We start from the raw sequence: 12,616 nt of genomic DNA, 5'->3' as shown, positions 1-12,616 counted from the left end.
AATAAATCACTTATAAATTATAATACCAAAAACAAAAAGCAGTAAAAGATAAAAAAATATATATATTTAAATTGAAAGTTTAATTTGAGTTAATATCGATCCATGAACTTGCACGCAATGCTCAATTTAATGTCTGAAGTTTTTTTTTATTTAGTTTCAATTTAATGTCTGAAGTTTTATTTTTTTTATGTTTAATTACTCTGCAGGTCTCTATAATTTTACCAAATTTTCAATTAGATCCTTATACTTTTTTTTTTTCAATTGGGTCTCTATACGTAAATTTTTTTTTTCAATTAAGTCCCTGCCGTGTGTATAACGTTAAAGATAACAGAATATTCTTAATAAAAAACGAATATTCTTATCATTTGGTTGGAGTGGCTAGCTGAACAAACATGTATTATTCCAAAATACCCAAAGCACCCCTTGCATTTTATCCCAAGGAAAAAAAGAAAGCCTAAGGTTCTCTGGGGAGAACGCGTCAGTCGTCTCCTGCTTCCCCTGTTTCGGGCCGTCGTCATCATCCGTCACTGGAGTCATCTGCAAGGAATGCTTGGTGGCTTGCCGTCCGTCGCCTCCTTTCCTCTGCACCGGTCTGCTCTGTTCTGTTCCGTTCAGAGGTGGTCAGCGCGTTTTTCCGTCGCGGTGAAGCCTATCGTCGTCGCTGAGCCGTACCGAGTGGAGCCTCGTAGCGCCTAGCCTCCTGTCCCCGCGTTGTGCGTCTACTCCATCTCCCTGCAATTGAACTGTTTGTCTGAACACAGGTTAGGAAAAAAAGCTTCTTTCTTCAATTTTAAAAGTTGATGTGTATGCTAATTTTTTTTTAATATGACATTGGTTGAATATCTATTTCTTGAATTGATTTCTGGATTGTTTTGATAATGGTTGATTTAGGGTTTACAATATGGATATTTCTGTACATGGATTTTGTTAATGGGTGAATTGAAATATAAATTAATTTTGCTAATGATAAATTTTGTTTATTCTTGATTGTAGCTGTGATGATGTTGCTTTAAATGGATTTGGTTTCTGTTTTTATTAATGTAGTGATGGGAAATTCAGAATTTACTATAGACATACATCACGGTGGCAAGTTTCATTGTAACATCCTAATACTTTTAAACTGAGTTAAGCTTTATTTGAATTATATTTAGTAGCTGATATTCAAAACCTTGCAAAAATTTTTCTTTTTAAAACAAATATGAAATATTTGTATAAAATAATTTATATATAAAAACATCAAATAATTAGTTTTTATTAGAATAGTTACTAGTTGAAAAATATAAGTGGATCTGAAAATACTAACATGAAAAACGACGTGCTAAATTATGAAGGCACAACAATGACAAGCTTTACTCATACCAATAATCACAAAAAGAAACATCATAATTACAATTGCAATCACTTAATAAAGATGAAACAAGACACCTAAGAAATCCTAATTCTCTTAACTTGTTTAAATATGACTGAAACAATAGCCTATTCTTTCTTCTTAAGATAAACGCTTAATGTTTCGTATCTACGTTCTTGATGGCTCGCTCCTAATAGTGCACTTGTCTTTTCACCTCAACTAAGCAGTGTATTGCTTTGTGCCGCATTCTTCCTGAAGATGGTACGGAGAGAGGGGTGAGAAACAAAAGTTCTTAGTAGTTTATCTATATGGTGTCATCGTATCCATCCCCAGCCACTCCGAGTTTTAAAATAAAAATAGTGATAATGCAATGTTGTTCAATTATTATTTTCAAAAGTTCTTATTAGTCGGAGTGGTGTGACTTTTAGATGCTTCTCATTTACTTATGTTATGACATGTGTAATGCAGACAAAATACCTATAGCGTTAAAACATATAAATATAAACTCATAAACTTTGGTATGATGTCCTCATAGGCCATAAAGCAAGGCAACATAAATAATAAACAAGAGAAAAATAGTAACATTGGCATAACTAAGTCAAATAGAATAGATCTGAATAAAATAAAGATCTTAAACAATATCACCCATCGAATTAAAAAGAACTTTGGATAAAAGAAGGATCTTTAAATGAAATAATAAACATACCCATAAATTAAAAAGGATAAACGAAGAACAATCATTATCACACTTTTCATTGTACTTTTCATTACTTTTTCTCGTAGCTTTTATGGAAGGTATTGAGTTCAAACCGGTATAAAAAGTGGGAGTCCCCTTCCCTTATTGAAGGCTCTTATCCCAAATATTTTGGCGATCACATTCCCTTACCGAAGGATCATCTCGATCGATCACCTTCCCTTACCGAAGGATCATATCGATATCTTGTCTTTGGGGGTCACCTTCCCTTACCGAAGGATCATTCCCTCAGTTCAATTTACAATCAAGGTTATTTAGACATACACAAGAAGGGAGTCATATCAAAAAAAGATATATTATTATATAAAATTGATGGGATAGTTCCTTCCCTTATCGAAGGTTCTTATCCCAAAGGTTTGCTGATCACCTTCCCTTATCGAAAGATCATCTCGATTATCTTGTCTTTGAGGGTCACCTTCCCTTATCGAAGGATCATTCCCTCAGTTCTTTAATGCACATAAGATTGTAATTATAATGCATAATGCGTATGAAGAAAAGAGACATTATATCAATACGTGTAATGCTAACATATATGTTCAAAAACATTTAAGATATGACCTATAAAAATTAGCACAAAATTCCCTACCTCGAGTAAAGTTCTGATAGGTGTTCCGATGCAAATAGATGCGGTTTGTTAGTGAAGAGAGACTTGTTCCATAACTAGAATTTGTGTATACTAGAATGTTTTGTATAGAAAAAGGGAATAGAATGAGAAATGAAGGATCAAATAGCTCTCAGGTATGTGCAGATTATGTTAGGAGGCATTTAGGAGAAATCTTCAATCTGGATCGTCACTTTGTGAGCCCTATAACTTTTTCTACGTTTGAAATTTGGAAATATCTATTAGATACAAATTTATAGAGAATTGAATTAGCTTTAAAACGAATCTTAAACAAAGTCAATCGGATAACCACAGCTTGAGATATTTCCGAAAGAGGAGTGCTAGGGGCCAGCAACTTTTGTGATTTATAGCCATCAAATATCCATCAATGATGATTTTAATAGTGTGAGATTGGTGTGAGATTTCATCCAATGGCTCACTTTTCTTTGCTGGTTAGATGCTGGCCAGAATTTAGAAAAGTTGCTGGCCCCCTAGACTTTCCCTTTCCGAAATACTGTTAGTATATCAGGCTGGCTGATAAGAGCACGATTTTCTACTATGAAAATTTGTAACCGATTTATCTACCTAATTTAATTTGAATTTGATTTTATACTGAACTTAAGGAATAGAGCTAGTATTCTTATCTTTTCATATAACTAAATATCATTCAAATCTAATAAATGTAGAATTAGTTATGACTATGTTTTAAAAGGTTGTTTACTTTATATTTAGTAGCTGATATTCAAAACCTTGCAAAATTTTTTTTTTTAAAACAAATATGAAATATTTGTATAAAATAATTTATATATAAAAACATCAAATAATTAGTTTTTATTAGAATAGTTACTAGTTGAAAAATATAAGTGGATCTAAAAATACTAACATGAAAAACGACGTGCTAAATTATGAAGGCACAACATGACAAGTTTTACTCATACCAATAATCACAAAAAGAAACATCATAATTACAATTGCAATCACTCAATAAAGATAAAACAAGACACATAAGAAATCCTAGTTCTCTTAACTTGTTTAAATATGACTGAAACAATAGCCTATTCTTTCTTCTTAAGATAAACGCATAATGTTTCGTATCTACGTTCTTGATGGCTCGCTCCTAATAGTGCACCTGTCTTTTTACCTCAACTAAGCAGTGTATTGCTTTGTGCCGCATCCTTCCTGAAGATGGTACAGAGAGAGGGGTGAGAAACAAAAGTTTCTCAGTAGTTTATCTATATGGTGTCATCGTATCCATCCCCAGCCACTCCGAGCTTTAAAATAAAAATAGTGATAATGCAATGTTGTTCAATTATTATTTTCAAAAGTTCTTATTAGTCGGAGTGGTGTGACTTTTAGATACTTCTCATTTACTTATGTTATGACATGTGTAATGCAGACAAAATGCCTATAGCGTTAAAAACATATAAATATAAACTCATAAACTTTGGTATGATGTCCTCATAGGCCATAAAGCAAGGCAAAATAAATAATAAACAAGAGAAAAATAGTAACATTGACATAACTAAGTCAAATAGAATAGATCTGAATAAAATAAAGATCTTAAACAATATCACCCATCGAATAAAAAAGAACTTTGGATAAAAGAAGGATCTTTAAATGAAATAATAAACATACCCATAAATTAAAAAGGATAAACGAAGAAGAATCATGATCACACTTTTCATTGTACTTTTCATTACTTTTCTCGTAGCTTTTATAGAAGGTATTGAGCTCAAACCAGTATAAAAAGTGGGAGTCCCCTTCCCTTATCGAAGGTTCTTATCCCAAATATTTTGGCGATCACCTTCCCTTACCGAAGGATCATCTCGATCGATCACCTTCCCTTACCGAAGGATCATATCGATATCTTGTCTTTGGGGGTCACCTTCCCTTACCGAATGATCATTCCCTCAGTTCAATTTACAATTAAGGTTATTTAGACATACACAAGAAGGGAGTCATATAAAAAAAAATATATTATTATATAAAATTGATGGGATAGTCCCCTTCCCTTACCGAAGGTTCTTATCCCAAAGGTTTGCTGATCACCTTCCTTTACCGAAGGATCATCTCGATTATCTTGTCTTTGGGGGTCACCTTCCCTTACCGAAGGATCATTCCCTCAGTTCTTTAATGCACATAAGATCGTAATTATAATGCATAATGCGTATGAAGAAAAGAGACATTATATCATGACGTGTAATGCTAACATATATGTTCAAAAACATTTAAGATATGACCTATAAAAATTAGCACAAAATCCCCTACCTCGAGTAAAGTTCTGATAGGTGTTCCGATGCAAATAGATGCAGTTTGTTAGTGAAGATAGACTTGTTCCATAGCTAGACTTTGTGTATACTAGAATGTTTTGTATAGAAAAAGAGAATAGAATGAGAAAGGAAGGATCAAATAGCTCTCAGGTATGTGCAAATTATGTTAGGAGGCATTTAGGAGAAATTTTCAATCTGGATTGTCACTTTGTGAGCCCTATAACTTTTTCTACGTTTGGAATTTGGAAATATCTATTAGATATAAATTTATAGAGAATTGAATTATCTTTAAAACGAATCTTAAACAAAGTCAATCGGATAACCACAGCTTGAGATATTTCCGAAATACTGTTAGTATATCAGGCTGGCTGATAAGAGCACGATTTTCTACTATGAAAATTTGTAACCGATTTATCTACCTAATTTAATTTGAATTTGATTTTATACTGAACTTAAGGAATAGAGCTAGTATTATTATCTTTTCATATAACTAAATATCATTCAAATCTAATAAATGTAGAATTAGTTATGACTATGTTTTAAAAGGTTGTTTACTGTCGGTTAGAGATTTACTACCACTAGTGCTTTCATATGTTTAAATTTTAAATTCAAATATTAAATCATTACCATTTTAATTAATTAATTAGTTATTAAAAAAATGACTTGATTTAAAAAGTTGGGATGTTACATTCATGATATAGGGAATGGGCTAGAATATTTGGGGAGAAGGGTGTTGGAAGATATGTATTTTGAGCTCGATGAATGGAGTTTGCAAGAAATAGTTAGTGAGCTGCAGAAGTTAAGGTACAAAGGGTATACTAAGATATGGTACTTTGAACCAGGCTGTCAATTGAGCTCGGGTCTTAAAGAGTTGATGAGTGATGGAGATGTAATGAGAATGGGTAGGTTGTTAGTGTCACTGACTCTTAAGCATTGCTCAGTGTATGTTGTTGATGGCTACAGCGAAAGTAATAGTGTTGAGATATGTTCGAATGATAAGGATTATGTTCTAGACGAAGCTGAGTACAGTGGCAGTGGTTTCATAGAAGTAGAAGTTGAAGGTGAATCAGAGACATCTAGTGAGGATGATAGATTTGATGACAGTGCTGATGATGGAGACCATGAGGATGGATTATTTTGGGTTTGATGTTGAAGATGAAAATGATGGTGGAGCTGGAAATGCTTTTGGGGGGTTTGATGGCCCGTTAAATAAACATGACAATGCTCAAACTGCTGGTGCTGATGCTGCTGTGAATGATGCCACTGTTAGGGATGATGTTGAAGTTGGAGACATTTCTGAGGGTTATGAAACTGAAGATATTGATAGCTATGAGGAAAATTCGAATGATATGATTAAGAAGAGAAGATATCCTAAATACAATGAGGCTGAGATGAGTAGGGAATATGTGTTTAAGGTGGGGCTGGAGTTCAAGTCACTTGGTCAGTTTAAGGATGCTATTAGAGAGCATGCTTTATTGAATGGAAGGGACATTAGGTATATCAAGAATGATAAGGTTAGATGTAGAGTGGGCTGTAGAGGAAAGAAAGGGAAGTATAGGTGGATGGCGTTTGCATCCAAAGTTGGTGGTTCCGATTGTTTTCGGCTGAAGATCCTTAATGAAAAGCACACTTGTGGACGAAATTACAGCGGCAGGCTTGCATCAAGTAGTTGGGTGTCTCAGAAGATTGTTACCAATATTAGTAGGGGAGAGGAGATGAAGATTGCAACAGTAATTCAGACCATTCAGGATAAATACATGGCTAATATTTCAGTCACAAAGGCTTATTGGGCGAGGAGAAAGGCGAGGGAAGAAGTACATGGCAGGGCTATTCTGCAATATGGCAAGCTGAGAAATTACTGTGTAGAGATTATGAGGACAAATTCCGTGTCTACTACTCAGATGTTGGTTGACAGGCCTTCAATTACACACCAGCCAGGGTTTATGAGGATGTACATGTGTCTAGATTCTGTTAAGCAAGGCTTCTTGGCTAGTTGCAGGCCTATCATAGGAGTAGATGGCTACCACTTGAAGGGTGATCATGGTCAACAACTCTTGGTGGCTGTTGGAAGAGATCCAAATGATAACTATTTTCTATAGCCCAGCAACCTATGTTGCAACTTATGGTAAGTTAGTTTCTCCAATCAATGGAGAAAATATGTGGCCGAAAGTTGAGTGTGATACCATCATACCTCCCATCTTTAGAGTGAAGCCAGGAAGACCACGGATGGTGAGGATCAGAGAACCCGATGAGAATTGTTCTCAGACAAAGCTTAGGAGAACGGATACATCTGTTACATGTAGCAACTGCAGACAATATGGACATAATAGAAGGCATTGTCCCAATCCAATAGTGTCAAATATTAAGCAAATTTGAATATAGAAACTGCTGTTTTACTATTTTCTTTTCAAAATTATAGGGTGTTTAATGTGTTTAGTGGATTAGGTTGTGATAGTATAACTCTAAACTCTTACAAACCACATTCCAATTATTAAGACTAGCAAAAACATAAATAGCATATTTTGCATTTTACATTGAATTTTCATATTGTCATCCAATCTCCCAACTTGTTCTTGGAGAATATTGAACTCATCACATAATCTACCCACACAAGCATCTACTTCTCTGGCTTCAACAATTAATCTCTCCATCTCCACGTTTAGTCTCTCTATCTTTCTTTCTTGTGCATCAAATTTTCACATTTCACCCTCCAACTTAGCAAAATTTTGTGTTCCAACAATTCCAACAGTAGCAGCAGACACGTTACTTCTTGCGCCAACTTCATCAACCCACTCAAAAAATTTGCATCTTCTGTTAGGGTAATAAATAAATCTTCTATTAGGATTCTTTGTTGTTCCTGAAATTTGAAGACCCAGAGTGTCACCACAAAAACAGTGAACTCGCCTTTCCTTTTCCTTCAGTCACCCATTCTTTGCACCGTCATCGACCTCAATTCACTCAAAATCATCAATCCACTCAAAAAAGTTGCATTTTGGTATCTTCCCACAAGTAACATACCTCCTACCATGGTCAGAAATATAACGACCCAATTTTCAATATGTCTAGATCATACCAGAAACTAAGCGCTACCAATTTGTCTTCCTAATTATTATCTATTATTTATCATATGAGCCTAATTCGTTGTTAAAAGCGTAGTTAATTTGCGAGGTGTATTTTTTTTTAAAAACGTTTGGATTAATAGACGAAATCACTCATAATCAATTCACAAGTAATAACAGATAAAACAGTTATAAACAACCACACATAAATACATCACGAGTAGCTAGCAACATTCAGTTATCCAGCCTTTATTAGAGTATAGACCTTTAGTTAGAACATCCCTAGATATAGCTAGATAATAACTATATACATATACATACATACAACATCCTAGGTCCTGACCTGTTCAAGAGGTCTCTAAGCTGGCACCTAGGCTAGCCTAGATTCTATACTCACCTAGTCCCTCTAAACTACTAAAGCTAGGGAAAGTACATTCTAAGTCTTCACAACTCAAGTCAGGTGGAACATCATCAAAAGATAGAACATCATCTGCTACTCCTCTGCATGATCAGACTTTTCCACAGAATGTCTCTCTGGTACCTCATGAAGTAACCACACAACAGGAATCTCGTACACAGGATTTAGGTTAAAGTGCGTATACGAACGGGGTGCAGACGTTGGCTGGTCTCACAGTATATACATATAAACAGAGAACGATATTCACCCTAGACTCAGAAGACTATCTAGAGCAGAATCCTCTTCTTGTGAACGGTCATCAGCGAACTATGGTAAGGTACTCTTACTTCCATCTGAAGGGGGAAGGGAGAGAGAAGGGGTAAAAACTGGGGAGTTCTTAGTAGGGTCGGGGTTATTAGTTAAGTTCATTAATTCCGTATTGTTTAGCAGACAAATAGCAAAATACAAGAAGCAGTAAATAGAAGATACATATAAATAGAGGAAATAGAGAAAATAGAAAATAGAACACAAACAGAAAAATACAAGAAAATACAACACAGACACAGAGAATAGAATACAAACAAGGAAAGCATACATTCATACAACAATCATAACAGAGAAAAATGCACAGCCAAGTATGATGCATGTCTAGCCCTATCGCAGGTAATGAGCTCATTTGTCGGTTACATACCCGCTCCCAACATTACCCGGAGTCCTCTGACCAGGTAAGGCTTCCCTGTTGGCAATGCCCCTCGCAAGAGTCCTTTGACTTGTGAGGCAAACCACTGCAAGAGTCCTTTGACTTGCATGGCGGAGCTAGTTAACTTATATCTGCCCAACACACTCTCTGTAAGAGTCCTTTGACTTACAGGAGTATATGCTAGTCGTGTGTTCTCGATACCTCTGTAAGAGTCCTCTGACTTACAGAATAGCATTATAGCTAAGTATCCCAGGAAAGCACTCTCAGTGGTCGTACCACCATCTATCTGACTGCCTTCACGCAGCAGATCATCACATAATCATTCTCATTATCATCATTCATTATCATTCTCATTATTCATCATCACTTTCATATTCTTATGCAGTACCTCTTTCTTTCTCTGTTCAATCATGCTATACAAACTTTACAGCTTTTACTTTTACAACATCGTAACTCAAACCATTTCTCTTTATCACATTACTCTTTTCTCTTTGTCTTTTTACTCTGCTCTGATTACTCTTTTTTCTATATCTCTTTACTTTTCTCTGGTTACTCTGTTCTCTGTGTTTCTTTACTCTGCTTTGATTTCTCTTCAAAACATATGTATTTAAAGCTTATGTAAATTTCGGTATGAATAGTTATCCTGTCCCAAGTATAGGTTCATTAAGTCTATACTGAAACAATTTAACTTTTCATATAATACCTAACCCTATTCGCAACTCAAGGACTAACTAAGTTGCCCTAGTTTGTTCACTAGTCTCTGTCTGTTTTTCTGTCATTAAAATTTTACAGACTTTTTCTTTGGTTTTTATCTTTTCTTTAACTTTTTATCTTTTCTTTATCTTTGCCTCACTATCATGTTATTACCACTCCCTAAGTGTTTTATGAAGGTAATTATGAGATTCTGCACTTAAAGTTGTCTTTCTAAAGCTTTTACAAAAAACTACCTTTTTCGTATTATTTTATTATTTTTATTAAAATATTTTTTTAATTAAATATTATTATTTAATATTTTATTATTATTTATTATTTTATCATTAAATTTTCAAAAATTACCCCTTTTTAACTTTTAACTTTTAAAATTCACTTTTTACCACCCGTAACTTTTAATATTTCTACTTTAACCACCCTAACTTTCAAAAATTACCAAATAACTCCTCAAACACCAAAATAATTACAACCTTGCCCTTTCTAAGATCTAAAAGGTGTTCTTCAATGTTCTTCACCACACTCAAAGTGTTCTTCATGTTCTTCGTATATTCTTCAAATTCTTTCTCTGTTTTTACCCGTTTTTCAGTCTTTTCAGCAACCGATTTTTACCAAAATTCAAAATAAATTTCCAGCCACTAAAACCCCATCTTTTCTACATGATTTTAACACAAATTGAACCACAATTTAGGGCCTAGGTTTTCGTTTTCCAGCAGCCACAAGAACACACATTCATAGCTTGAATTTCATCAAAATTTCACCAAGAATCAATCATATATGCAACCAATTTTTAGCACAGCCAAATCATACAACATTCACACAACTCAAACACAAATATTCAAGATTAATTTCGTGACACCCTACCTTGATTTGCTGCTCCAAATCCGGTTACTCTTTGAAGTGTTCTTAAAGCACTTTTTCCTCCTAAAACACATCAAGAACAACTTTTAAACTCTAAACCATCAACTAAACAAACTTCAGCAGCATCTTAGGAAGGTTATCCTCACCTTAAACGTGCAGGAAATCAAAGATCTTTGGCCCACAAGTCAAGCTAAGCAAGAGATCTAAGGAAGAACATCAAGAAAACACTTGTTTAAGCATGTTTCCTTGAAAACCGAATTGAAAGGGAAAAGGAACAGCCATCTCACCTTATTTCCATACTTGATAAGTTACATGGTTATGTAGAGGAAGAAGAGAGGATCATTTTGGTGAAATCGGAGTTTTGATTTGAGTTTTAGTTCAGAAGAAATCAAGCTTTGAAGATTAAGTGTTCATGAAAGTTTCTCTCTTGTTATTTTCAGCCAAAATGATGAAATGAGATAGCCTTGGAGGTCTTGGAGGTGTAGGGTGAGTTGTGATTGGTTGGCTTGGAGGTGGGTTAAAATAATATTAAAATATCTCTGGTGTACAACTACTAAAACTAGGTGTATCAGAACACTCGTAAAAACATCTCTAAAAATTATTTTCTGAACTACTAGCATAAATGACACTAGTAACATATTTATTATGAGAATAGAACATGTATAATGAGGCCTTAGCATTGCTAAATTCATCAGAGAGTGCTGGTGCTAAGCTGCACCAGTAAACCGTAAACCCGGTTAAACCGATTTTCTGTTTTTAACAAAATAGACCAGGTAACCTTATAATATCATTCAAGCATTTTCTAATACTAATATAATGATAATATTATACTATTATCTCTCTCCTCTCATGAATCGAGTCCGGTTCGTCAAACAGAGACTATTTACGAAAATCAGAATCAAAACTGCCAACCGATACGGTTCAAAAGCTAGGTTCTTCGCGATTGCATTATCGAGCTTGCCTCAGAGGAGGTTCTAGCTTAAGGATGACATAATGATAATGAGGATTGAGATACTTGTTGATATAGAAGAGGTGTTCCCTTTACTGATCTTCTGGCAAAATCCGTGCCTTCGGAAAAGATCTCGCATACTCGAAAATTAGGGTTGTTACAAGAAACGGCTGAGGAACGGCGGACGGTTATTGCCTCTCCACAGAAACACAGGTGTCTTCTTTCCTTCGGGTTGGAGCTCCTGGAAACACAGCTTTCCGAAGAGAGAATGAATAAGGTTCCTTAACTTTGAGCCATAAATTTGGGGAAGATGAAAACTGAAAATAGAAAACGGAGAAGAAGAGAAACCTCAGATAACTCAGACACATAGAGTGTTTATAGGGAGAAGAAAGGGGTAAATAAGTCATTTCACAACTCACTAACGTTTTTTTGAACGTTAAACGTTAACAGGGACTTAATTGAAAAAAAATTAAGGTGCAAGACCCAATTGAAAAGAAAAAAAGTATAGGAATCTAATTGAAAATTCAGTGAAACTATAGGGACCTGTAGAGTAATTAAACCTTTTTTATTTAGTCTCCAAATTTTATAAATGTGACTCATGCCATTTTGATTATGGTGCTCAAATAGTTCAAAAACAACGTTGGATCACTTGCTTTAGGAGAAAAAGTTTCAACACCATTCACAATGTTGTTTTTGGGCTATTTGAATGCCAAAACAAAAACGACCTATCTATATCAGTTCACATCTGTATATTGAAAATTATCCTAGGATTAACATGAGTCACATTAGCAAAGTAGTTTGGAAATTAAATAAAAACAATTGAAACTTTTACCTCACCTGCAAATTTAAGGACCAAATTAAGTATTATCTCGTTTAATTTTGATACTAATAATATAAAATATTTTACAATTTTTTTGAATAATTATTCACACAATTAATATAAAAAGTAATTATTTTTATTTACATGGT

The sequence above is a fragment of the Arachis ipaensis genome, chromosome B09 (genome assembly GCF_000816755.2).
Source record: "Arachis ipaensis cultivar K30076 chromosome B09, Araip1.1, whole genome shotgun sequence".
Classification (NCBI taxonomy): Eukaryota; Viridiplantae; Streptophyta; class Magnoliopsida; order Fabales; family Fabaceae; genus Arachis; species Arachis ipaensis.
The sequence above is the reverse complement of the archived record's forward strand: the minus strand, read 5'-3'. Positions refer to the sequence as shown.